The sequence below is a fragment of the Paramormyrops kingsleyae genome, chromosome 1 (assembly GCF_048594095.1).
Source record: "Paramormyrops kingsleyae isolate MSU_618 chromosome 1, PKINGS_0.4, whole genome shotgun sequence".
Classification (NCBI taxonomy): Eukaryota; Metazoa; Chordata; class Actinopteri; order Osteoglossiformes; family Mormyridae; genus Paramormyrops; species Paramormyrops kingsleyae.
Genome location: NC_132797.1, coordinates 5,965,552 through 5,992,250, shown reverse-complemented (window position 1 = coordinate 5,992,250; position 26,699 = coordinate 5,965,552). Strand labels below are relative to the sequence as shown.

The 26,699-nt window shown below is 45.5% G+C and overlaps 2 long non-coding RNA genes across 3 annotated transcripts; one reads left to right on the top strand and one right to left on the bottom strand.

Moving 5' to 3' along the window:
- Nucleotides 1-972: 972 nt before the first annotated feature.
- Nucleotides 973-25,102, bottom strand: LOC111833251 (uncharacterized). Of its 2 annotated transcripts, XR_011983297.1 has the most exons (4): nucleotides 25,042-25,102; nucleotides 24,323-24,487; nucleotides 9,831-10,067; nucleotides 973-1,858 (listed from the first exon to the last, which is right to left on the bottom strand). It is a non-coding gene; the product is annotated as an uncharacterized lncRNA (long non-coding RNA). The 2 variants fall into 2 exon arrangements; XR_002835712.2 differs by lacking the exon at nucleotides 25,042-25,102 and having other exon boundaries at nucleotides 24,323-25,016.
- LOC140579080 (uncharacterized) lies at nucleotides 19,509-22,693 on the top strand. Its single transcript, XR_011983300.1, has 3 exons — nucleotides 19,509-19,929; nucleotides 20,528-20,645; nucleotides 21,298-22,693. It is a non-coding gene; the product is annotated as an uncharacterized lncRNA (long non-coding RNA).
- Nucleotides 25,103-26,699: the final 1,597 nt, after the last annotated feature.

The window sequence follows — 26,699 nt, the reverse complement described above, 5'->3', positions numbered from 1 at the left end:
CCCATTCAGTTGCATGGTTCCATCTGTGTAAATTGCTAACTTACCATGGTTAGGAGCTATGCTTTTGGAGAACACACTCCTGACCGTTCCACGGTGCCATTTCCTGCTGGTGAGCTTACACTTACATTTACACTAGGTATTTTTGTTTAATAGTTCATTTTGTTTTTTGTAGCAGATACTGTTGTACTCGTCAACACACAAGGTCCCTCCTTTTTGGTACTAATTATTGTTACGTAAGGCTTTTTGTAGTTAAAATCTTTTCTAATTTTGTTCCTCCTTCAAAAGCGTACAGTTTGTTTATGCCAGTCAGTCAGTTTCATTAGCAGGCAAATGAACGCAAAATGTCCATTTAATATGGAGTCTAACCTTTTTCAAGGTAGCGGTAATAAGGGTAAATCTGTAGAGTGGCAACCTGAAGAGTTTCCTTTTGATTACTGCAGCTGTTTTGGATGTTCGGATTTCATTTTTTTATTCCCTGGTTCACTCTGAAAATGATGATATCTGGTACGTGTTCAATCCAAAGGCAAAACATTTAAACGAAAGCTTTGTAAAGTCCAGCACCATTCCAGAAATCCAGGTACAATTTAATTACGTGATGAGGACTCCTGGGGTTGTATTCTGTGCGGTCCATATATTTGTACAATTAAGAGACCAGTTAATAATTAAAGTTAATTTTAAGACTGGAAATATTAATTAGATTTGGAGAACTGAGCAGATAAATCCATCAGACCTGCAAGCTGCGCGGGTGTAGACGGAAGCTTTTGTGATCTTTCATCTGAAGGTCTTCGTTTAGATAGTAATAATCCATTATCTCATAGCTAAGAAAAAATTCTCTCCTGTACAAATGTTACATCAGTCGTTTCCAGGCAGTCCAGTAAGGGGGGGGGGGAATTGGCACCACCTCTTTAGTGAAAAGGAGGAAGATCAACCACCTGTACACCATAAATGGGAATTAGCAAAGATAGATTTTTTTTTCCCCAGGTAGGGCTGGTGCTAAACTGCTTCTAAGTAGAAATCTTGCACCCTTAACTCACAGCCTAAGAGCTGGACGTGTCTTCGTGGCTCAGCCAGCAGCAGTGGATGTGGATTCAGTTCCTGTTTGCACAGCTTTCCTCTCACCTTTAACTTACCCATAGTTCCTCGGATCCTGTCCTTCCTGGAAAGGGGTCTAGTAACATTGCTTTGGATAAGTGGTTCTGGAAAATTTTGTCTATGAACCATTAATTTCTAATTTATACAGCGGTATTCCTACACATTGGTGCCTATTCGTTTGTCCGAATTTTTAATCTTTTAATCTTCAGACAAGGCTGAAATTTCTAAAATTTATTTTTAATAGATATGTGGGGGAAATAACCTGTAAGATAAATGTTAACAAGTATGCAAGAATGATTTCTAAAAGAAAAGATGGTATGATATTCAGGTGAGATAATTTATATAACTTTTCCACATGATCTGCTCAAAAAGGTCAAGAAAGGTCATATGGTTTCTTAAAGGTCATGGCACAGATCAGCGGGCACAGAAGGAGTTGTGTGCTGTGACTAAGATCTCTGGCACAGGATACCTGTCAGAAGGGGCTTTTTTTGTGTCTGGGGGTGGGCATCCCACCTAAGCTACCCCTTTCATCTTGCTGCGACATCACGTCCTGCCAGTGGCTTGGAAATCCAGCCCCGAAACATCCAGGAGGGTTGTCCCACCCAAAGAGGGGGCCTCACTCTTCATCTTGCTCCATGACGGATTACCGCCGCATGTCCCACCGCAGACGTCGGTCTCCTGTGCATTTCCCTGCATCGCTCTTTGATGCGCAGACACTGGCTGTTGGGGCGGCAGTCTCCCATGACGGCTGTTCCTTCCCAAGTGCCTGTGAAGATTTGCCATTGCTGGGAGACCTCAGTCGCTCATCAGTCGAATTTTATACATGAAAAATATCTGTACAGTTTATAAATCTAGTTTGAATATGGATGTATGTGTATATACACAAACATATAATTAAAACTTTTATTAGAAATTACCAGTTAAAAGAATATGTTTATCTTTAGGCCCAGAGGGCCACAGTGTTCACATCAGTACAATAAATAATTATTCATCCAGTAAACACGTAAATAATAAATAACAAATCTAGGAAAAGTGAACAGGATGATACTCTATGCAAAAGCACAGTTTAGTTATAAGACCCAGTCCCTTAGAATAATGCAACGTTCGATAAGGCATGTTTAAAACTGCAGGGAACTGCACATATCCATGCGCTGCATCCTCAATCGGTGGCGTATATACAGTATATGCCACGCAGCCAAACCGTACATCTCAGGCTTGGGAGAGGATATCATCCGTCCTCATTAAGAGTGGTGGCATCTCCCTCTTGCGTCCTGGTTTTTAATGTGGCCCCGACACGGGGTAGGCAAGAAAAAATCTGTCTGGAGGCCATGTACCTGCCCATCGCGCACCTCAGCGCAGCCAGTCTGGAGACACGCCATGTTCGGTGTCACCGGAACCAGCCAGAAGCCTGTGTCAGGATCTGAACCTCCCTATTGCAGGGATTGCTAATGTTCTCTCGTAGAGCCCCGAATGCTCCCCCAACCCCCCAAACCACGGCATGAATCATGCCACCTTTTACCAGTCACCTGTGGATACTTTCTCTTACCTTGTACCTATTTGGCAGACCCTTTTATCCAAAGAGGCACACTTTTGAGAAGGCAGGGTCAGGCAGTCCCTGGAGCAGTTGGGGCAAACGGCCTCACTCAAAAATCACTGCTGCCCAGGGGATTTGAGCCGGCGACCTTCCGATCACAGGCACATAATGCTAACCCTCTGAGCCACACACTGCCCCCCATATATAAAGTGTGACCCCTCCAGCATGAGGTGGGGGGGGGGTCTTGTATTGATGCCCTGCTCAATTTCCTTTACAGGACATTCATGGGGATCACTTTGAAGCCTCAGAGAAGCTGATATCTTTCAGATGACAGAATTACAGTGGGCAGCTAATGCAAGATCTGAATCTCCATCTACCTCCATCTCAGGAAAGTCCGTCCTCCTGGTATGCAGCGCAACGAAGCCGGGGGGGGGGGGGGCACTACTGCTAACCTCGCTTGACGCTAAATGTCCCTGAGAGGTTGATTCAGAGCGAGGTGACTCCTTTAAGAGTCCCTGCACTTCCCGAGGAGGCGCCCCCATCTTGCCTATCAAAGCCTTCTTCTCATCGCTCCTTAATTTGAGTTGTGTAGTGAATGCTTTGTTGTCCTCATGAATAAGGGCCCCCGTCAACCTATCGTTCGATGGCTGACTTTGTGCACAGGTAGAAAAACACAGGCAGGAAGGAGTTTGCGTGGAAAGAAATGTCCACCGACGCATGTACTGCACTGAACATCTCCCCTGCTGTCCTGGCTGCTGAAGGTGAGGCTGATCTTTCGAGAGAAGATCGCAGTGATAGATCCCTTTCACCCACAGGAGTGTCCGTTTTCCCACACCTGTGTGTAAATTCCCGAGCCTGCCTGTGCTAATAGACGTTGTTAGGACTCTGGTTGACTCCGTTGCCTGGTAACTACAGGTACCCCCCCCCCCACCCCCAGCCCTTTGGGTTTGTTCTGTTCCGTTTGGAGCAGTCTGTACTTTCAGATTTCCAGTATCATCTGTCTTTTCAAGCAGAGCCCGGGACCGGACTGCAAAATCAGCTCGGGTCCACATTTTCCAGGGCGGCGGGCTATGCTGCATTGATACAGACATTTTGCACTGTATCTGCTACCCCTGTAGGTAGATTCGCTTGCTGTCATTTGCTTATATAATTAATGAAGTGATAAAGCATAAAATGAGAATGCGCCATGTGTTTGATGGCCGTTTAAATCATTTCTATTTAAATGAGCTCAGAGGGCAAATTCTTAAATCGTTGTGGGTGTCCGTTGAGGACAGTAAATAACAGTTCAGGGCTGCACAGTGACTCAGTACAGTGAAAGACTCCCCTGCTCTCTGTGGTTGCTTATTCTCTCCGTATTCGCTTGGATCTCTTCCAGAAACTCCGGTTTCTCCTTCCCTCTAAGAACATGCAATTTGATGAACTGCCACCTTGAGTGAGTGTGTGCTGCGGTGGACTGGCATTCCGTCCAGGGTTTGCCCCTGCCTCGTCCCCTGTGCTCCTCCACACGCGCTCCAGGCCCAGCACAGTCCTGTACTGAATAGGCGATTATGGAAAGTTATTGGACGGTTAAATACCATCCCTTATTTTTATTTACTTTACTAATCTGGGAAGGCTTGATTCCCAGTGAATACGTGCCACTTTCGCCGCATTTGAACTTCGCCCGCTTCCTCTTGCCCAGACACTCCAACACTCCAACTTAACCTTTCTTTGATTCCTTCTTCGTTTCATGTGAGTTAATCTCTCAAAACAGCCTCCAGGTTTGCTGATAATATATTCCTCCATGGAGCAAATGTATTGACCCAATTTGCTTATGCTAATGGCTCGTTATCTTGTGTACAGAATGTTGTTCATGGCAAACACACGTTACTGGTCTTAAGGAATTTAGCTGTTTTAATGCGGGTAATTGCACTTTTGACAGATGGGCTTAATTTGTGGTAAAATCATGATTGGGGGCATGGGTGGGGGGGCAGATGCCTTTACTTCTTGGCTGTAAACATTGCCATTTATGCATCTCCGTCATTGTTGGAATGCCATGTTGTTCACTGCCTCCTGCCCTGTTCTTCCTGGGGTAAGTTCCAGGTCTGGTTAAGCAGTTATGGAGAATGGACAGATTGTGACATGTTGCTATGGAGACCAGAGGCATGAAATAACTGTGTCTGCTATTAGCATCGTTATAACAACGTCCGGCTTGGTATTTGCCTCAGATTGATATTTGCAATCAGCATGCCAGAAGTGACTGACATTTGCCTGCAGGTTTGCAGCATGTGTATTCGGCAATGCGTGATCTGCCTGTCAGATGATGCAAGGTGAGAGGCAGACTTGTGGGAGACGCCAGAGCATCATGTGATTCTGCAGGCTTATCGGCCATTGAGGATTAAACCTTGTGGGCCTGATGTCAGTGTTGGGCCTATGCGCCGACTCCCTGCAAAGATGAGTCTTTCGTTCTGGAAATTTCGGGATGGATGCGACCTGACTGATAATGGCAGTTCTTCATCGATGAGCTGCTCCTCCTCCTCTGTGGAGCAAAGGTATCGTTCTTGGCTTAGATGGGAGTCGTGGATTCCGGCCATCGGTGGTTCTTCTTTTTCAGGGGCCCTAGGCAAGCTTTACTTGGGAGGCTCCCATACCAAGAAAAACAATGATCATTTCACTTCCTCTGCAGCTCAGGCAGTTCGAAGGCCCTAGGCAGCTGCCTTTTCTGTCTATAAGTAGAGCCAGACCTGATTCTTGCCCTTTTTTATTCGACAATCCAGGGGGGAGGGGGTTTGAGTCCCGTGTAGGAGTTGTAGCAGAATCAGAACCTCGTTTCAATGTCAGCCGTAGACCTGGCTCACGGTCGATACACCAGTGCCCTCCCCAAACCCCCCCCCCCCCCCTGGCTTGACACGTGTCACTCCTTGTCTCATCCAGAGATGGGGACACAGTGCCCCCCAGGGAGGGTACGCCTTCCCTCACGAACTACGTCTTCGTGCCGATTTTTTTCCCCCAAGGTCGTCAAGGTCATTCTGTTGGTACCGGGGGACTGACGAGTGTGCGGCAAAGGCCTGGTCCACAGTGCTGGGGAGGCTGTCAGCGCCCCCAGCCCTGGCCAGTATTCTCTCAAGGAGAAATCAGATTGAGATCAAATAGCTGTCATAGGCGAGTGGGCTTATAAAAAACAGTCTGACGGCTCTCCTTGATTTCTCCTGGACACAAAGGTAATGCTTTCGTGGGCATGGTCGAAACTAATTAAAAACAATCTTTCATCTTTTGCCTCTTTGACTTGCAAGTGTAAGTAATACGAGTAATAAAAACCTGCAAGTTTTTTTTTCCTCCCCTTGTCTCAAACTACTTAAAAATAAATAAATAACAGAGGGAAAATAACATGGCTGACTTCAGCACAATGGCCGACTCCAGGGATGTCTATATTTACGGACTCTGCGCTTGTTCTCCCAATGGTAGCTCGTCTCCAAGTTGGCGTGCGTGATGCGCAGCCCCTAACAGGCCTTTGGTAGGTGTGCTGTCGTAGGAACAAATTTGTTTGTGCGCAGGTCACGTGATTTGTCCCGACGTGGCTAGCTGGGTAGTGAGTTTACTAAAGAGCACGTGCAGCGGTTCTGTTTTTGCCTTTTCCTTTTTTACTGATCCCCATCCAGCCCTCATCCGAAGACAGCCACCTCAAATGTTACCCAGAGTAACGGCAGCCGGGGAAAAGGTCGCCACGCGTTTCACACGACTGTCACACAATGGCAGGGCTCTCGGGACTGTGGCCTCTCAAGGGTCCCAGGTGATTTGTGGAAAAAGAATAACCAGCATTTCATCTCTTTAAGATAAACGAGAGAGGCGGGACTGTGACCCTTGTTAAATGGCGGGGGAGCCCCCGTCTGGTTTAATATCCCCTCGGATCACACGCGAGACGGGATAACGATCAGAACAAAGCGCAAAAACTTCAGCTGAGAGAACGCTGGAGATGAAATACCCAGTGCTGCAACAGATCTCACTATGGAAGGCCTTAAGGCAGCCTGATTAATGAATAATTTATGAATACTATCCGAAGGCAGGCAGAGGAACTGTGGTAAGCAGAGAGCATGTTTGTATTACCTGTTTAAAATGCTTCAGACAGAGGATTCTTATGTGGTGTTTTATATTTGTAAAGAATTACGCTCTGATGTAAATAAATGACTGGTGGTAGATAAATTCAATTATGCTAAACATCTTCGTACCTTTATGCGTCCTTATGCATTTAAAAATGTCTTTAATCCATTGCTAATGGGCCGAAACTACCACTGATTGATGTAAACAATAATAATTCATGTAGAAAGTACTGGCATATGTTTGGGGAATTAATATCTGTTACGTTAATTAAATAACGTTTTGTTGTTCGTCTAGATAAGGGATCGGCTGTCACTCTCGAGGGCACGGCCGCGGCTGTCACCTTAATGTGGGATGTGTCGCGGCCCGGCCGTGAGCAGCGTGTGGAGGATGCAAGTCTGGTCGTGTTTGAGCTGCTGCACAGATTTGCTTCTCCCCGGCTGTACTCTTCGCAGCTCCTGGCGGTAATCAGCCTCGCAATACATCTCCCGTCACGGTCCGGGGGTTCGTCATGAGTACACTATTCTTCTAGAGAGATCCGCTGCTCCCCGTGCCTTTGTTTTTTTGAAGGGGGGAGGGAGAGTCCTTGGCTGACAACCGATACGGATGCTTGGAATGGGTGTAGCTGTGGTACCTAAGGTCCGTTTATTTTTGTTCCAGGTCGTTCGGGGTGGCAGAAGGACGTTTGGAGAAAGAGGGAGTCAGTTTGGTTAGCAGGTGTGACGGGACCATGCAGTAGGCCCAAGGGGCTGGTCACATGACCTGACCGCTCTCTGGTCATGCTAGCCTGCACCTGCTTGCCAAGGAGCAGAAACACGTTTGACTCGGGGTAGAAAGGTCATGATTTAATCTCAGGTGGGGCCTCTCTGCTGCATCCCCTGGTTATCATTATTGTTACTATTGCTGTTAATGTAATAGTAATAATAAATGGCAGTTTCCCTAATTTTAAATAAATAAATGCTTTTCAGTTCAAGGTGAACAATAACTAGGCTGAAAGGATGCTGCCTCATATATTCCCACCCGTCCTGTTTTACCACACACTTCGCAAGGCAGTCGTATATAAAATACATAATAATAATAGTAGCTGTGTAATTCTCAGTTACTTACTTAGACAAATTTTATATGATGGATAGCTGAACTTACTCGCAAGAGTGAGGAGGTGCACATGGATCAGAGACCGGAAAGAATGAAAAATGTGTCGTTATTTATTTAAATGTAGCAATGTAGCTTTGAAATGAGGTTTAGGGTGGAAAGCCGGCCTGAAGAGAAGCCACGTTTACATGCTAATTGAGCAGGTTTTACTGACTGGAGGAACCTTGAGTGGGCAGGGATATTGTCACCTGTCAATCAAAATGGGGAAAGTGGTGGGAGAACCAATCAGTGATTGACATCATAAGAATATCCCGCCCACTTTCCATTTCCATGTCTCTGGATGTACCAACAGAACCAATATCTATAATTGACCCATGGCTCAGGAAACAATCGCCTCCAGAAAAGGATTAATGCTAGCTTTCACAGTAAATGAAGAACTAATCTGTTCTTAGATTCTGTTATCACATAATAGAAACACTGATTTAGCGAATTAATTGAATTTATGACATTAGATGACATGGCTCCTGTCTACGTGTCCACAAAAGACAACGAAGCGTTAAATTATTTGACCCTAAGACCATTATCAGAAGAGCCAGGTTGGGCTAGTTGTTTACATGGCGTTGTGCTACTGGTAGTTTCCATAGATACAGTTTAACTACACAAAAGCACTTGGGTAAGCATTTTCAGGGATTTCTTGATGGAACTTTACTGGGCGTTTGGTGACACACAGGAAAGTTTGCTGCAGCGGGTCGCGCCGATGCTCTGACACCGGGGCTGTCAGACGGAGGCCCCTGAGTAGTGTCATGTTTTAAGAAAGCCTTTCCCCGGAGCCTTTAGGGGAAAGACGAAATGCATTATGGATGCATCTGTGGCAATAGATTCAGGAGTGTCACACTAAGTAACCTGTAAGGGGTCATTTGGGACCACATTCCGAAAAGGATGCACCTTTTCTCAAGGGCAAATGCGGCTCGTGGTTGAATCTCATGTTTTATACACTCTGAGAAAGATGGTCTCAGAATCGAATGGCCTGGAAGGATATACATCATGCCCCGTATGCCTGGATATTCATTAACTTGTTACATTCACAAGCCAGACCATAACAGCAATGCCATCTCACCCTTTTCCTGATGAGCTCTTCATGTACTGTATATTTTATCAGCTGTGAAATTTTCAAACCCTGAAGGAAATTTAAGACCCTGTTTTCTGACACGGCTGTCCTCCGAAACTGCCTGTCCAGAAATTCACCGGTCCGCCATCCCGTTGTCCCACCGAAAAATCACCTTTCTGAGTTATTTGTCCTTAAATGCCCTCTTGCATCCCCTGGACAGCTAAAAAAAAAATCCAGAAACATCAAGCCCTTCCTTTCATTCCTGCTGTAACATTCCAGGCACTGTGAAAAGGTTGTATGCAGCTGAGTCAGCAAGGAAGGGCCTCTTCACTTCACAATTGTGCTAATATTGCTAATCATATTTTTGCTTGGGAAGTGGTTTGCTCTGAGTTAATTGCTATGGGTGAAGTCCGTGGGCACAAATCCTGCTTTCATTAAAGCCTGAGTTTGGAGTTTAAACATAATTGGTAATTTAGCCCCTAGCATGATCAAGAAATCAAAGCTAATCTCCCAAATCTCATACACAAGGGCTGTGTTCCTGCCCTTAGAAAGGTGGCTCTAAATGACATGAAGTCCTTACTTGACTTTTCTAAGTGAGAGTGAGAGTTTATGCATCTTTGATGGGTTTTCGCAAGGTCCAAAGGTAAATGGTAATTATTTTAGCCAGTGTATGTAGGTTTGCAGATGCCCGGCCCCTTGTCCCCTGCTTGTTTTGCTCAATCAATTTTCCCATCATGCCTAAAAAGTATAGCCTCATTACGCGAAATGGCTTGGCAGCTCTTGCAGGCATCTGGCCAGAGGTCAAGGTGTTCTCTGCCCGTCCTCCCCTGAAGGTGAAGGTGCCGACCCCAGGGCTTTCACGTCGTGTAATTATTCTGATGAATAAGCTACTTCTGGAAGGGTTTCGGCATAATTTCGGAAGGAGACACTTACCCGGTCGACTGCATTGGCATGCTGTTATTTACACGATGAGTCAACAGCCCACGATGTTGCACATTCCGAAGCCTCACAGTTCAGGGGCGGCTTCACACTCAGAAGGTTGTGCTTCAAATCCAGCTGTCTGTCTACAGAACAGTTTTTTTCCCATGAATGTTCCTCTGCAGTGCACTCACACTTTCGTCTGAGGTCCTTCTGTGATGCATGGCTTGTGCTGATTGCCTGTAGTACCAACTGAGAGACATTTACATTCAGTGCTTTGTCCAAATAAACTTAGAGGTCAGTGCAAACAATTAGTTGGAATTACATAAATAGTACAGTACAAATTGTGCACCATAGAAAAATCTACATATAGATTCTATCATATTAGTCCTTGATATGGCAGTGTGAAGATAGCTGGCCAATTTAAGATTTAATGAGCACACATAATAACCACAACATGAAAAAATGTTTGACAATAGCTAAAAATACACATTTAGAATAGAACTCCAGGCATTACAGTAATGGAAATGAGTGGATTAAAATGTATGTGTCATTGCAACCCAGCACTGTATAAGGTTAAGGAAAATGTATGCGTACAAACACACTCGGAGGGGACTCCACAAATAAGAGACAGTGCTTAGGAGTTGGTAAAGTTCAGCCTGCAGATGATGAGTGGCCTCTGGTTTCCAATCAAGAGGCTGTCAGAAGTTTGGTGCTGAAGTACCGTTGGATATGGTGAGTGTTGAGTCCTTTTTTGAACACCAAGAGGAATGCAGCAGTTGCAAAGCTGAGGTGAAGCCGCTTCCTCTGACAGGTGCTGAGGTCAAAAACAAGCACAATTTTGATTCCCGCTCTCTGAGAGCCGCCAAACACAGAACTGTCAGGCCACCTGACACTGTGGGCCTTAGTGCTTTTGAACAGGTGTATGGTCTAATGAAGTCTTGTAGGTGTGGTGGTGATCTTCCACTGGCAGCTTTGGAAGGCTTGAACTTTGATACCGGATAGCCAAAGCAAAGAAGGAGTGAGCATCTGAGGAGGTCAGACAGAGAGCATGCAATCGCTCTGTCTGAGGTGAGGGGGCACGGCAAGTTGTAATTCCAGACAAGAGAAAGTCACAGTCTTCCTGGGGAAGTGGTGATCATACTCTAGGTCAGTGACGATGCACAATTAAATCCCTTAAGGTGACAGAATCAGTATAGATAAGTTCCATACAGTTTTCTTATTTTTAGATTTTAAGATGACTAACAACTTGGGTTCCTGGCAAGGTTACACAAGTCAGTATTCATGGTTCACGATCCCACCCAAGAACCTGTCTCCTTAGCTGACGTGAGCTTTCTGATGGGATGCGAGAGCCTTTTATTTCCATCTAGTTTGGCAATCATCATATGTGATGGATGAGTCATTGACTGCTGAGACCTGGTGAGAAGCGAAGGGAAAGGCTGTTCTGTGTAGGATATCACTCAGCTCCATCCACCCATCCTCCTGTCTGCTCAAAATGAGGAGCACATTGCAATTCTCAGCTCTCACCAGGGTAATAGTGACTTACTGTTTACTTTCGACAGAATTCTAATAAAAGGGTTCCCATATCCCAAACCAACATTCCCCACCTAAGCTTTTACTCCATTAACAGTCAAGACAGTGTTCTGTCTCTATCTTCTTCCCCATTTCTCCGACATTTGCTTATTCCCCTTATCCGCAATGTGACAATAGGTATAATAGGTATCGCTTTTGGTCTTAACAGGCTGATATTTTAAAGTGCCTTTGTTAAGCTAACAGCACTGATCAGAAATGAACAATGGTAGTTAATTGACAAACAAAATCACTTTTGGTTTCAAGCAATGGTGCCAAGGGTTAGGGGTGGGGAGGAGCAAGATTCAAAATGAAAAGGGGAAGAGGTCAACCCTGATGACCACAGATACTCACTGAAACTATGTGGCGACCGAATCAGGTCTCATCAAAGGAAACCTCATTAAGAACAAGGAATTAGGAATAAGCTTCTGAGTTTAGTAGTAAAGCGACAGTCCTAAGATTCATCGAAGTCTGCATTAAATACAGATTAACCCACACACAGATACAGAATATGCAAATAGCCCCACAGACTGGAACGGCCCCTACTCCTGTTCTGTGATCTTATGTTCTTACATTAATGTCCCACAAAGAGGGTTAAAGAGGCTGTCTAGATACTCATAAACTTGTCTACTTGATAAACGCAAAAGCATCACTTTCAAAACAGAATACACTTCTGTGCAATTCCCAAAAGCAGAAGTCTATCATTTTGACATTATTTATGGACATTTAAATGAAACAACGCATAAACAAAAAGACAGCTTTACGTGAGGAAACAGACTTGATGAAAGCACAAGAATAACCTTGAGCAGGCTGTAAGCAGCTAAATGCTTACTTGTTGATAGGACTGAACTTCATGAAGCCGACTGCGGGCCTGTATAGAGAATGGTTTGATATCGAGGGGAGGAGTTTCTCCCTGATTCAACAGAGTTTACTACTGTTTACTTGATCACTCATTTTACAACTAGGAAAATATTAAATGTTAAACTACTAACTTCTATAAAAACCTTAGCATTCCACTGATCACAGCCGTTATCACATAATACCATAACTATATCATAATAAATAAATCCCAGCTTTCTTAACTTCTAGACACAGTTACATAGACACAGTTACATAGAAACCATTTCTATGATGTATGAGAGACGTATTGAGCAGGCAAACTTGGATAAAGCTACACTTTTGAGGACTATGGGAAAATAATCAGGCCATAATGGACAAGACAGTCGCAATACGAACCGGCATTTTCTCCCCTGCAAAACAGACAGAGGTGCGAGTGCTGGAGGGCTATCAACATGGGCGCTGTCGGCAGACCTCCATCTCGGATATAAATGAGAATACCCATGTACATCCCGTGAAAGGGGTGCGCAGGAGAAGGGGGGAGAAGCTACTACAGATGAGATTGCACCTCACAGCTGCGGCACGTAGCTTTTTCCCAGTCGCGATGGGAGATATTTCCTAAACCAAAGCAATCAGGGCAGACCTAGGTAATCACGGGCCAAAATAAGGTTTCCGGATGGCCCGCGGTTGGCAAGCTGGCAGCCCCTGTGCCATATAATTGCGTTAGAGTAATCGCTTCGCCGTTGTTGATAGACCCTCTCCTCAAAGACTGATGGGAAGCCATCTGACACCACTGCTTAGGATCACTGGAATCCGAACCCATTTTCCAGCTGAATGCCTGACGTTGTCACCTTGAGCCATGCTGTGACCTCACAACTCTGCCGTAGAGAAAAATGGTTCCCTCCCGGGCCTAACAGGCAGGTCCGTGCCGATTATTAAATATTTATCGGGAAACTCAGCGTATTTAATGTTGCGACACTGGCTGCGAATCTTAAAGAAATTGAAGATTAACAGTGGCTAGTTTAAGTGACACTACTGAGGTTGATTATGTAGGAATTCATTCCCTGTGTATTTATACACAGATTTATTAGTAGCTAAGTCTGCAATGACGCTTGGAACGTGATGCGTGTGTTTAATGCGCCTATCGCATGCCTTGTCGTGGTCATGTATGTCACTTTGGAGAAAATAAACGGCTGTCTCTTCCGGCATTTAAGAGCAAAGCTGGACTTCGCAGCTCTGCCACAGCCCACATGAGCAGGTGTCAGGGGGGGTTTAAACCGAACCCACAGATGGTAATGTGTGAAGACGTGTGTCTTCCACTTGAGTAACTGGCATCGAGCTACTTTCTGACCTTGTCAATCCACTGTAGATGAAGCTGTTGGACATTATTTCATACTGTACTTCCTTCCACATATGAATTCTGTAAAACCACTGTCCCCAGAAGCACAGTTGAACTATTTGTCAAGGCCAGTTGCACTAGGAAAGATTTATAGACACAAATTCAGCTACCCTACACATGAACATTCAAATAAAGTTCATCAGACACTACATTTGAGGCAAAAAAATAGTTATCCCAGGCAGGAAACAATACACTGAATGTTTTTTAGACGTAAAACATTTTTTCCCCTATTTAAAATGATCTTTTGTTTTTATGCATCCGTCTTCCTACTGCAGCACACGTTCGCAGGACAAATAGTTCGTCTTGCAAGCCTAAGTTTAGCCATCTTCCCACAGCAAATAGTGATACTTAATAGAGATTCACTGGATCTCATTCTGGCTGATTGGCAACATCGCCTCTCGTCCCCCAGGGGGACTGGGGAGGAACTCGCAGGTAATAGGGATTCACAAGCGGCTCAAATCAGTGCCTTTCAACCAGAGGTGACCGCTTCAATAAAAGCCCAATTGTCCTCATGAGTATAGAGTCCTGGCTGTGGTATTATGCTGCATCTCCATCGTCTGCTCAAGGGCATCCTGTTACCTCATACTGATATTTTAAATGCCCGTAGTAATTCCTATACCAGGTGCATTCACATTGCTCCTGTTAGCCTTCTTGATTGTTCTGTACTTTAAGTGCTTGTTGCTATGATTACGGTCTCACATTTCTATGGTTACGCAACGGGACTGGGTGTCGAGTATGTTTCATTAACCCTTTCCTTCAAAATCCCCATGCTGCACACAAAGACTGTTTGCAGACAATTGTTTCTTTGTCACTTATAATAGACACTGTTAATCTGCAGTTTCTTTAAGGTTACCAACCTCGGTGACTCCATTACATTCTTCGAGTGTCCATTAAATATTTAATCACCACAGACCTGCCGGTCTCTGTCTGATAACTGTGTTTAATCTGGTGCTTTTTGTGCCTGATGGAAACATAGTGGCATAAGTAAGTAGGTAAACTTTACTTATAAAGCACTGTAGAAGCAACCTTCATTATACAAAGTAACGTACAGAGTAAATATAAAATGTACAAACCACAACTTAAAACTACCTTTTAAATCCCGTCAAAGCTAAGCAACAAAAATAAGTATTTGGTTTAGTTTTAATATCTTAAATTGAAGAGGCACTCCTAACGTGGGTGGGCAGACTAAAGCCCCCCCCCCCCAAATCCCCCGGAAAAACAATGCAGCACTTTCTCGCCTTAATTCCCGTAAAAGCTTGCCGTTATTCATAAAATGGGCATCAGCAAGCAGCACACAGACAGACACCGTGGAGCGTATCAGGGATTACAGACTCCTTTCCTCCGTATATCACACGATGCACACGGCTGTCTTTCAGACATCAGTCCCTGGCAAACCACAGTTTTTTTATGGCGGGCTGTGAGTGAGTCCGGCGGGGAGGCGGACGCCCAGACCCCGCCGGGCCTGCACCGCTAGCCCCTCTCACTCCCGGCCATCCGTGTGGAATGGCATCATCTCGCACCTCATCGCGGGTCCTCCGCCAGGCCCTGCGGCTCTTCCCGACTCACGCTTCCGGTCCCCACCCGCTTCCATCCTTCCCTCGAGTATACACACCGCTCGCCGGTAACTCGCCCCGCACACACGCACGTCAATAAAAGTCGTTTTTTTCCGACGTCAAATAAAATCATTTCTTCTGGCAGCTTGCTGATACATGGACTGCTGTGGTTTTTCCACCCTCTGACTTTCCATCTTCGTTCCGTGTCAGGTGTTGTTTTCCCGTAACAAATGTCTAGCTGCTGCTGGGATTCATACATTATCCCGGCCTAACCTGCTAACTACCCGACTGTGTAACGACAAACAAACTGGTTCGGTGCAAATTTTCATTACTCACATATGCATATTTATTTATCTAACGTGTACTATTTTAAGAACTACATCCTTTGGATGCTCACTAAAGCATGACCTAAATTAAAACATTTCGACTAATTACTTATATTATTTATAATGTTTATATGAATTTTCTACATTTATAGTTGTTATCCTTTTCAGCATGTTCCCCGCCTCGTGCCCTGTTTACTGGAATAGGCCCCACTTCACACTGTAATGAACAAGATGGATGGATGGATTGATTTAAGGATGGTTGGTGGACGGAGCTTCCAGATCCTTCCGCAGATGATCAGTCAGAATGTGGTGTGCCCCCTACCTGGGACTTGCAAACACATTAACTTTCCTCTTTTTAAAGGTACCACAGTGTCACTTTGGTGTCGCGCTGTGGGTCACCGGCCAGCCCAAAGATAAATGTTCAACAACACTTCTGGGTCTTTTTTCAGGCTAAAGCGTTTTTTCTTCTGAAATATCTCCCATCTCTTTTGTCCTCTTTGTCCACTGTCTGTGCTGTGAGGGACACTCATGTCTTTTTGCAGCCATTCCTTGGTCTGTACCTTCCCAAGCACATACCTGCGAGGTCATCTCAATGTTCTTTGCACTTCTAGCTTAGCTTTGGTTACACAGACCGGTTGTAGTGTTAGGGAGCTGTGCGTATCATTGAGATCGCATTTAATGTGTCCAAAGGCACTGTATTATGTATTAAACTTAATGAATAAATAATGAAGAGAGCTATGTTGCTTTAGGGGTGTCAAAAAATAAAAAAAATCAATCAGATGATTTTGACTGAAGGAAGAAGCATGTTTAAATGAATAAGAAAAGAATAAAAAGTAATTTCCCCATGTGTGTTATTTGGTGAACTTTCAATAATCATTTTACTACTATTTATGATAATTGTATTATAATACAGATATTTCAGTAGCAGTGGTCTTCAGCATCAGCTAATCATGCTAAATTGCTAATGATAAATGATGCCCCAACATGCTACTGTAAATCGGTATCTTGTTGGTAGGGTGACCAGATAATCCATGTCAGGGAGGAGACTCTGAGCTAGGACAGGAATTGTAAATTACCATTTCAATTAACAGGACCTGGATTCCACTCTAGCACTGAGTTCTTGCTGTGTGTTGATTGGTCAGTGTCCTATAATCGTGCATGTGTCACTAATGTTAATGTGAAACAGCTGGATGAGTCATTCAGTCAAGGAAACAAACCAATCAAAGCACAAGAACAGCTGAACTATTTAGCCGAGCGCAGGAGCCTTTCAGTTTGAAAGTAGTTCGTAAAACCCGAAGTAGCTCAAAGTGTCTCCCTGACATGGATTATCTGGTCACCCTACTTGTTGAGCAACATGAACCAGAAGCATTATCGGGTCAAAAGTAGGAAAGCAGGAAAGACCAGCAGCGGATCCTAGAACAGCTTCATTGACCATAGCAGCCAGCCCTGGATAACATGAAGTCACAAAAACAGTATATAAAATGCGGCTATATGTCCTGTTAGCTAGAATCTTCAAAAATCAGAAAAAACACCCCGCAGGCTTATGGGTATTAATTACCCAGGAAGTATTCCCTCTAATCTCTAAAAACCCACACTAGTCATCAAAAAAAATTGTAATACATCTTACAGTCTTTTTCAGTCATGAACAGGCAATCCGGAAGGCCACCCGTAAAGTATGAACGAGCGTCAGAGACCCTATTTGGTAAGAAGATGTGGGAGATGACACTCATGCTGTTTTATGGGATTATATTTTGCCTCGCGTAAGGTCATCTGCATAAATCGATTCCCATGCCGTGTCAGAGCTTCAGAAGCAGATCAGTCGGAGTGCGGACGTGTTTTCCTTGAGGCCGCTGGCGGATAATTAAAGAGCATAGGAGCTGGAGGAATGACCCTCAGCTGGCTGGATCTCTGAGAATCACGTTCAAATAAAAAGACCCCCCTCGAAAGCTTATGTTTTATTCAGCAGCCTGCAGGGGAAACCTGGACTCCCAGTAATGCTAAAATTAGACGGGAGGGGCCCCGTCCCTTCAAAGGAATCAGAGATAATGTCCTGCAGAGGGATCCATAAACTGTCAGAAAAGCTCTATATCATTGATTTAATCTGGGCCGGCATGACAGCAGAGAGCCGCAAAGTGTCTATGTCTCCCTCTTTGGGATTCGAATCAGGTGCAGCCCCCGTGGTTCTGGCCTTAGACACACGTGTACTGCAGATGGACTGAACTGCCTGTTCTCCATGTAACACTATGCTAGCGCAAAGCAAAGGAAGACCACAGAGGAGGAGTCGTTCGTCTAGATCAGCGTTTCCCAATGCAGACCCACAGACGGTCCACAGTTTTGTTCCCTCCCAGCTCCCTACTGGAGCAAAAATGTGGCCTGTCTGGCAGGGTGCTGTGAGGGAGCAAAAACGTGGACCGTCTGTGGGTCCCTAAAGACAAGATTGGGAAATACTGGTCTAGATAGTTTGGAATGAAGACGTAGCTCTGTTAACGATTCCTACTAAAAGCATGTCCCCTGCAAGCCAAGGAACCTTCTCGCTCAATATGTACCGATGCCACTGGAGAAGAGTCATCAAAGGGACAGAATTCTCCCTTTTAGGGACCTAAAGGGCTACGCTAGCTAAAGGGGGTTGCTGGTTTTTGAGCCCCTCTCTCGTTTTCTCTTTAGCTCTGGAAATGCGAAGTCGTTGCCAGCATCGGTCGTCATGGTAACGCAGGGGTCACAGGATGCTGCCCCACTATCGCATACAAAGGGGAGAGTGTGGCTCAGCAGGTTAGGGCTCTGTTCCTGTGAGCGGAAGGTCATCAGTTCAAATCCCAGGAGGGATTTTACCATTGGATTTTACCATTAACCCCAGCTGGTCCAGAGACAGACCGAATGTTTCAGTATGGACGTTAGGGATACATCCTCACCGATACTGTCAGAGTACCTTTTGTGTTTGGGTGGTTCAGGGCTGATTTGGTCTCTACCAATATTGAAACCAAACCTACAACCTTTGCTGTCTGACCCTGCTTTGTCACTTTGGAAAAAAGCATCTGCTAAATACATAACTAAATGCAAATAGTGCCTGGGTGGATAGTGCAGTGAGAGGGGCCTGGGTGGATAGTGCAGTGAGAGGGGCCTGTGTGGATAGTGCAGTGAGAGAGGCCTGGGTGGATAGTGCAGTGAGAGGGGCCTGGGTGAATAGTGCAGTGAGAGGGGCCTGTGTGGATAGTGCAGTGAGAGGGGCCTGTGTGGATAGTGCAGTGAGAGAGGCCTGGGTGGATAGTGCAGTGAGAGGGGCCTGGGTGAATAGTGCAGTGAGAGGGGCCTGTGTGGATAGTGCAGTGAGAGAGGCCTGGGTGGATAGTGCAGTGAGAGGGGCCTGGGTGAATAGTGCAGTGAGAGGGGCCTGGGTGGGTAGTGCAGTGAGAGGGGCCTGTGTGGATAGTGCAGTGAGAGGGTCCTGTGTGGATAGTGCAGTGAGAGATGCCTGGGTGGATAGTGCAGTGAGAGGGGCCTGGGTGAATAGTGCAGTGAGAGGGGCCTGTGTGGATAGTGCAGTGAGAGGGGCCTGGGTGAATAGTGCAGTGAGAGGGGCCTGGGTGGGTAGTGCAGTGAGAGGGGCCTGTGTGGATAGTGCAGTGAGAGGGGCATGGGTGGATAGTGCAGTGAGAGAGGCCTGGGTGGATAGTGCAGTGAGAGAGGCCTGGGTGGGTAGTGCAGTGAGAGGGGCCTGGGTGGATAGTGCAGTGAGAGGGGCCTGGGTGGATAGTGCAGTGAGAGAGGCTTGGGTGGATGTGCAGTGAGAGAGGCCTGGGTGGATAGTGCAGTGAGAGAGGCTTGGGTGGATGTGCAGTGAGAGAGGCCTGGGTGGATAGTGCAGTGAGAGGGGTACTTCTTCTACTGAGCTCATCATCCACTTATTTGAGAACCGCACTCACACCGAGTTACACATTTCCCAAAAAAACTCGCCAAAGACAGCAGAATGATGAGAGAGAAAATATGGAGGGATGGAACAACTTCAGAGCTCTAACTGTAACTTCATCTGGCAGTGATCTTGCCACTGCATGGTTAGCTATATCTCACCGTGATGCCAGCGAGCATAAACATGGATGCGCTGTCCTTCCACGCCACTAGCTGCGAGGTGTGTGCTCTTTGACGTCGAGGAGAGACTCGTGCGTGTAAAGATTCCTTCCAATATCGGGTGAAATAATGATGCTTGTCTCCTGGATACAGGCGGCGGACTGACAGGGAGCGGCAAAAGCTGAGGGCCTCGGTCTCCAAGGCGATGGAGAGCCGAGCGAGCAGGAAGCAGAGCCGCACAGACCCGGCTGATGAATTGGACTGGATTACGCCGCACGGACTGGCTGACAAGCGAAGGAGGCTCAGCGGTTACTAACAACCTTGGTCTGGCAAGACAACTCTCACGCCAGTGACATGGGGCTAAAAATGTACTGTTACAGGTGATATCCTCGTGGTTTAAAAAAAGCACTAGCTAAAAGTAACTCAAAGTGACTCCGCTCGGGAAATTTGCCAGGGATGGGTCAGAGATGGTTTGCCATTAAGAAGATAGCGTCGAAAACCCTGTTATTTTCACCCCTAGACTGTTTTTATTGCTATTATCAGTGAATCAGGGCAACAATACAGTAGCTATCTCAAACAAATTCCAAGTCTTTAAAATTCCATGGTACTATATAGCACAACTGTTAAGGTCCTACCATGAATATAATTCAAAAGATGATATGGACTGTAGAGTCTCCATTGTTTATAAGTTGTTTGAACTGTATAACAGTATGCCGTCCCTTAGTCATTTAAAAATATTAAATAAAAATTATTACAATTAATTAAATTATTTAATAAGACTATTTTAATAAAAGTAATTATTTAATTTATTGATATATTATTCATATTACTAAATAAAGGCCATTACTTGGGTCTGTAGAACATGTAAGTATAGGCACTTTTTAAGACATCTTCACTTATGTAATTTATTTGTTTATGTTTGTTTTGTTTTTTTGTTTTGTTTGTTTATGGTTCTATGATCCACAGATCATCACTACTTCCAGCATGGCATCCGTGCAGTGACAAGGCGTTCCACCAGAACGTTCTTGCAGCAATCCCAGCAGGCGGGTCCCCTTGTGTTTCTGTGACAGGGCAGAGTCCTCCGGTGAGACGCGGCTCTCGCCCCTGCGAAACGTGGGCCTGGCCCGGGCTGCGCCAGGAGGGAAGTGGGTCACGCGGGCACTTGTTTTTATTTAGGTGCTGCAAAGAAACGCGGGCAATGAGTGAAACACTCCCAGTGTCTATATTAAGTGTACGAATAAACAAGCACAGCTGGATGCTCGAAGGGTAACAGACGCCATTTTCCACGTAATACTGTTTGTGCATACGTGTTATTTTGGTAGGGTTTTGTTTTTATTGCTTTACATGGAAAGTCTGTTGCAGGAATGGGCATTTATGCAGCCCCATCTGGTAAATATGTACAGGTCCACCTCCAATGCGTCAGTCACACATTCAAATGATGTTTGTTTGTCTGTGGTTGTGTTGTTTGTTTGTTATTGTTTTTCATATTTCGCTGCTGTACTTTTTGTTTTCTATTGGTTTGGCACTGTGGTCTGCAAGAAGCACGTAAGAAAGACATCAATTGCACTATTATATATTAAAATTAAAGTACCTTGGAATTCTCCTGGGGAATTCAGACAATGTACACTGCAGGAATATCCGCTTGTTCAAGTATAAATGACACATTTGAAGGCTGTGTTTGTGTAGTGATGAGGAATCACTGACTGCTCTGTGACACGTCGCCATTGCGCCCACAGGAACGCATGCGGCGACACCGCCCCTGCAAACCACGCAACAGAAATCTGCCCCCCCCCATCTGCAACCGAAGCTGCAAGATTCGAATCGGCCGACAACATCCGCAAGCCTGGATTTGGAGGAGACTTGGGAATAAGGATTCTCAGGGCCCATGGGGAAGAAGAGAGACAAGGAACATTCCAGGCAATCGGGCAGGAGGAAGTCTGTGGGGAGCTGTCCGTTTAATAACAGCCTATGGAGATAATGCAGTCTTCCTCTGATATGTTCAAACATTATCCTGTCAAAACCGAACAGCTTTTTTTAATACGATATGTTGAAAAAATCGCATTAATATTGTAATGTGATAAGAAACAAAATTGATAAAATGACGGTACAAGGAGGAATTTCTCCAATGAAAGGGGTAAATAATCTGATTCGGTTGAGACCCTTTCCAGCTACAAAACTCCCTCTTCCTGGATTTCATTTAGTATCTTGGAGCTCTAGGGATGAGCCTTGCTATGGTGGACGCAGTCACAGGCCCCCGAGTTCAACACCTATCCCTGGCTTCTACCACCGTCGCATCTATCATCTCTGTCCCCATAATGAGATGTCAGCTGTCTTATTTCAGCTCATTAGACCCTTTATTACCTGGTTCCGCCCAACAGCTAACGCGGCGTCGTCACCCGCTGTGCTCGACTAGCATCATCTAATGTGAATGTCTTCCAGAAGGTGGTTCCTAATTCCGCTGAGGACAGCCCGCTAACTTTCTGATTCCCCTGTGAACTCCCTGTACCTATTATCTGTGTCCGTTACCCTGGTGAAACCCGTTAGCGTGAATGCTAATTCTGATTAGCCCACTGGAGTAGATCATTTGGAAGAATCTTGATCTGCTTTAAAGTAGAAGTGTGAGGTACCTGAACAGAACAGCACCACTGAAGCCAATCAGGGATCTAAATGTAGTCCCTGAGACCTCCAGGGTTGTGGGTTTCATTCCTACTCCCAACTCTGTGTGTGGAGCGTTTCCTTCCATAGTCCAAACACACACAAGTGGCTCATTTCAGGTAAGTGTGTGTATAAGTGTGTGCGCCCTGTGATTGGCTGGCATGCTATCCAGGGTCTCTGCAGCCTTATGCCTCATGTTTCCTGGGATAGACTCCAGACTCACTGCAACCCTATATCCATTCCTCAGCGACCCACAGACAGTCCATGTTTTTGCTCCCTCCCAGTAGGAAGCAAAAGCGTGGACTGTCTGGCAGGGAGCTGGGAGGGAGCAACAAAGTGGACCGTCCGTGGGTCCCTGTGGACCGGGTTGGGAAACCCTGCATACTGTATAATCATGGATATATCTACTGATTAATAAATGTTTTGTGGGGTTAACTGTATTAATTTAATTTTTATCTTTTATCTTTATCACAGAAAAGCCACTTTTATTATAACAGTGCATCCTGGCTAACTTAGCCTTTGTCATTAAAACTTCTCCAACCATTGAAAAATCAACCTTAATATTTATGTTCTTCAAGCATTATTAACTACGTCAAGGTCGTTTGACTATCAGTTGACCACGCAGGTGCTTCATTAATCATTAAAGACATTAATTAATGGCGTCTTGGTGCGAATCTCCCTTTAGCGGGGACGTTTTTCACGGGGGCCCTCTGTCGTGTGATGACACACACTCACATGAGGTAGGAGATGGTGGCGTCCACCAAACACGAGCCACAATCTATCTGCGGCACCTCTGATTTTGTGCCCTAGAGCAGACAGGGTTGCATAAAAGCGTCAGCGCGTCATGCATTTATACGTGCAAATGAGTCAGATGGCGCCAAGGTCGTTTCTGACGGCCCCTCCACCGCAAGCCGGCGCTGGATCACATCTCTGCCCCGACTTCCGGCTCCTCGCTGCTGCCCCTCAGAGACGTTATAGAGAATAGCGCACAGCATCCTTGGTTGTGTAAAATGTCATGGAGGTTGAGGTTACAGGAAGGATGACCTCCTCCTTTGTCACTGTGCTGGACCGGCATCCTCAGAGTGTGTCCGCCGAAGATTAAATGGATAAATTCAAAAGAAAAACACGCCTGTGTTGACTCTCGCTTTTTATTTACCTATTCAAGTCGTGAGTCGTGAGCTCGCGCCGTCAAACAGCCGCGCTGTGAACACATCCCGGCCTTAAATACTTCTCTCTAACAATACAGACAAAAAGAGGATTTTTTCTCAGGGAATGTGGCTGAAATAATCAAAGACTCACCCAAATGCCTGTCTAATGCCGTGAAATGAATAACGGAAGGCTGTTTTTCTTCTAAGATTTCAAAATATCATTTTACTGATATACTCATGGTGGGTGACAAAAAAAGTTCTAGAAGGATATTCACTCGTTAAGTTGTATTTGAAGTTGACTGTGTGAAGGATCTCACTGTGAGCACAGAACAGACATCTCTCCTGGGTCTATATGCCGTGTTTCAAATGACCTCATACTTTAAACGTCTAACATCTCCCCTGTAACACAGCGTTCCGTGTTCAAGTAGAAAAGCAGTCATTTCCATACTTAATATCCAGACATCTTAGCGCATTTCTAAAGTATAACAGCTCCATTGTTCTCGCCTTTTAAGTGTCTGTACGCCAAGTTGGGCTTGACAGACGACGAGCCAGTTACCAACCTGCCCTTACTATACATTTAGATAACACTTTTATCTAAAGCTTTGCACATTTTTTTGAGATAGCAGAGGCAGACAGTTCCTAGAGCATCAAAGGATTATGAGCCTTGTTTAAGGACCCAATGAGGAAACCACTTCACTGACCTCAGGATTCAAACCAGCAACCTTTTTATCACAGACCCAGCATCCTAACCCTCTGAGCCACATGTCTTTTCAATATAAGCTCCTGGCTATCAGTCTGTAAAATGGACCATTGATTCAAACCATTGAAAAATCAACCTTAATTTTTGTGTTCTTCAAGCGTTATTTCCTATGTCATGGCTGATCAACCAGAATTTGACCACATGAGTGATTCATTAATCCAAAAACAGCTAATCAAGGGTTCCGTTAATGCTGCTCACCTGACGCAGAAGATGGACAGTTTGAAGCAGAAAGTCGATTCGTCCCTCTCTCCTCATCTCTGCATAGGGTCTCCTCTACGCTCCAGGCCTGATCTAGCTGAGATGCACACAGGCTCAGGTGCACAAGCCCTGCCTCGGGGTCTTTGGTTGCCACAGCTGCAGAAACTGTCCAGATTTATCAGGGGGGCAGTGTGAGACCGGCGACGGACAGGCACGCCATTGAGAACGCTAGACAGTAAAGAATTCTACTTCCGTTTTCACAGTCCACAGGGAATATCTGACTATTAACTAGTGTAGTCAGTCTAAACGGCAGCGTCTTACTGATTGGTCCTGTACAAAGCTGACCTTTAAGCTGTAAATTGCAAGTCATGCAGCATTTTCATCTTTTTAAAATCTTTTGACAATACATTCAAAAAGAAGTTTTTTATTCCACGAGCTCTTATTTAATACGAGCTCAAGCTGAGGTCCAACGTGGTAAATAAGAGCTTATGAAAGTATTATAAGCATTTTCAATTCAAGATTAAAGTCAGATTGCTCGAAGCTGGAAGCTGGCACGAATCTCCATGCTGGCCGTGAGCTTATGTTCTCCGCAAGGTGACACGTGTTTTACCGCTTCTGAGAGTGTCTCCGCAAGCTCTGGAAAAATAAAAATAACCGATAGCTTTTGTTACTAGCCCACGACGCGTGTGTCACGCCTGAGAGGACGAGCTTAATCTCACCGTGCCGCGCGCCAGCTCTGAGGGCGCGTCCCAAATCCCGCTCTGCTTTATTGATTTTAAGGCTGCCTCGGATACTTCCGGGAAACGCGCTCGTCAGCGAAAGACCTGTATCCTACAAGAGCCATGCAATGTTTATCGCGGGAAAAAAAACCCGCATATATCCATCTTCCATGCTCTTGCCCGGTATGGGGCAACCTGGAAGATTGATCAGCACTGGGGACACCCCAGACGGGATATAAGGGTCGGAGAAATAAGGGCAGGTTTGTTATTGGGACCCCTGCCTCAAAACTAAATAAATAAACTAAAACTAAATAAATAGCTAGAAAGTACAGTCATACACTTGTAGCTAGCTGGTTATCAGATCAGTATCCCATAAACAAGAAACACATTTATTTAATATTTAGGTTAGTGTAGTTACTCTTTGTGGCCAATAGGGGCTCCCAAACCTCGAGGGCCATACACAAATGCATGGATTGAGTGCTGGTAAACACCATCGCTGTGGGGACACTCCAGACAGAATGCCAGTCCATTAACATGGCACAGGAATGCGTGGTGTCTCATGCCCATAGTCTGTGTGAATGTATGCACGTATAAATATACATATACATCAAACGAAAGACAGCTTATGAGGTGAAGTGAGTGGTACTGGGTGCTATATACAGTAACCCAGGCTGGCAAGCCGACAGAGAGCCTGGAGGAGAATGAGCCGCAGGATGAAAATTCACTGTAGTAAAGCAACGGAAAAGTAACTTCACGTTGGCTTGTGGGCTTATCAATCAGACGTCTGGTGTCGCCGCGGGAGCGATGGGAAGGGGCCCCCAAGTTGATTTGTAACACGAGTGCACGCCATTAATCTTCCTTACTGCACCACCCACCGCGAGGGGAAGCCACCGCGAGCCCAGGCGACTCTACAGCCGTCTCCCTGTGACTCTACAGCCAGAGGCATGGGCTTCCTGCGGACCATCACACATGGGGGGGTTCGGCGTCAGACACGGACGCTAAAAGCTACTGCTGTTGATTTGCAATAAAATTCCAATGAAAATGGAACCATGGGATGTTGATTACTGATAATTATGCAGGACCGGTTGCAACCAGGAGATACTGGGTGGGTCTCAGGATTATCGGTGAGGGCTGGGGGTTTGATTGATTAATGGTAATTCAAACTCTTGAAAATCACACAAAAAACTTACTTGCTAGGCGGTAAAAACAGTCATCAAAGGGGTATTAAAATTAGCTAAATTTCAATTTGCTGAAACTTGGGAGTGCCTGAGGGGGGGCAGTTCTCCTTGGCACCCCCATGGTGGCTGGGCCCATTATTGTGGCAGATTTAGTCTTGCATGTATATATGATTTGTGGAAATCCTACAAAAGAAGACCATGTAGTTAAGCCAGAGTTATGGTGGGTCCGCTCAGGTCACTGTGGTCTCCTACCTCCCACTGAAGACCACGAAGAAGCTCCGTGGTGAGGATCTCCCTCAGTAGGTCGGCCACCTAGCAGCCTGCTTTGTTAGTGTTATACATGAGGGGAGACACACACCTGTGTATGCTGAACAACACTCCATTACATGAGTCATTCTGCTGACCACGGAATGTACTGGAAAAAAACATCAGTTTAATGAGCATGGCGTTCCACTTAAGAGGACGTACAAATTTGTGACG